Here is a 1,298-nt window from a genome sequence, read left to right on the forward strand (position 1 = left end):
TTTCAAAAGACCATGCAAAGGTTTCGTGCTCTCCATACATAAACAAGCTTGCATGCCAATTTTGTGGTGTTAGTGATGCCACCCTATTTTTATATAGACCTATCTTTGGTTTACTTGAGATATAGATCTTTCGTTGAATAAATAGGTGCATGTGGCTGATCTTAGACCATTTTCTGCCAAGATTTTTAGTCTACTAGTAGCTAACTGTTAGTTGAAGTTGAATAGTCCAACATGTACTTGTGTGGCTGTATCGTATTGTATTTCTATTATTAGTCCTTGAACTCTCTATTTATATACAAAACTTATATGTGCAAAGCATTGTAAGCCCTTCACTCCCAACAACGTATATCCTACACATCTTTAAGTTTAATCATGGATGAAAGATATGCTGTTTTGTGTTTCTTCCTAGTACTTGTCTTAAATGGAGATCCTACTTCTGCAGGTTTGTTTTCCTTATATCTTTGTCCTTTTTCACCTCCTTAATGTATATTTGATGATATAATAATGCATGATATATATATTTCTATTCAATCCGGTTATTCCACCTTGCTTCAATTCTATTCATTCATTTACCCTTTCCGAGAAACTCAATGTTGGATATTTATGCAAATTTGATGGTCATTCTACTATAATGGATATCAAGTGAGATTATAATTTACTAATGGTGGTTATATTTCTTGTAGAAACTTGTTGACAATTTGTTAAAGTCCATCCATTCTGTTTTAAGGCTATGTGCAAGGCAAATTGTTATTTGGAGAGCAAATCCCAGGGTGTCGATGTGGGAGGATACTATTGTTCAGGACATGCAATTCATGGCTTGTGCATTTGTCGTTTGTGCAAACATTAGTTATGTCAGAGTAGAAGCGAAGATACCCGCTTATATGGTACAATCTATCGTCAATAAGTCCTGTCCAAATAATTATAGTGTAACATTGTTAACTAGTTAGCTTTCTTCTATGATAGATGCTACTAGTTAACTAGTTGTCATTTTTTTCTAGATTTACCATCTTTGTTTTCTTTGGTGATTCCCTCAAGGAATACTTGCTTTTAGTGGCTAGACATTTTAATAATACATTGTGTTCCCCTCTTTATGAAGTTTTTAAGCCTTTTGGGCTTGTTGCTTTTTGTTTGTGTGACCTTAGACATGTGATGAGCATGCATCGACCTTAATTTATTTGAAATAAATGTGTGTGATTTTCCTCCTTTGAGCTAGAGGAATTTGTATATTTTGATATGTTCATCAAAATCCCTAGCTTCAACGATATACTTTTTCCCTTTCAAATTATAAGCCGCTTTAC

The 1,298-nt window shown here is 33.9% G+C and overlaps 1 long non-coding RNA gene across 1 annotated transcript; it reads left to right on the plus strand.

Moving 5' to 3' along the window:
- The first annotated feature begins 242 nt into the window (after positions 1-242).
- LOC136509019 (uncharacterized) lies at positions 243-1,095 on the plus strand. The gene is made up of 2 exons (XR_010772184.1): positions 243-442; positions 684-1,095. It is a non-coding gene; the product is annotated as an uncharacterized lncRNA (long non-coding RNA).
- Positions 1,096-1,298: the final 203 nt, after the last annotated feature.

This window comes from Miscanthus floridulus, chromosome 15, assembly GCF_019320115.1.
Source record: "Miscanthus floridulus cultivar M001 chromosome 15, ASM1932011v1, whole genome shotgun sequence".
Classification (NCBI taxonomy): Eukaryota; Viridiplantae; Streptophyta; class Magnoliopsida; order Poales; family Poaceae; genus Miscanthus; species Miscanthus floridulus.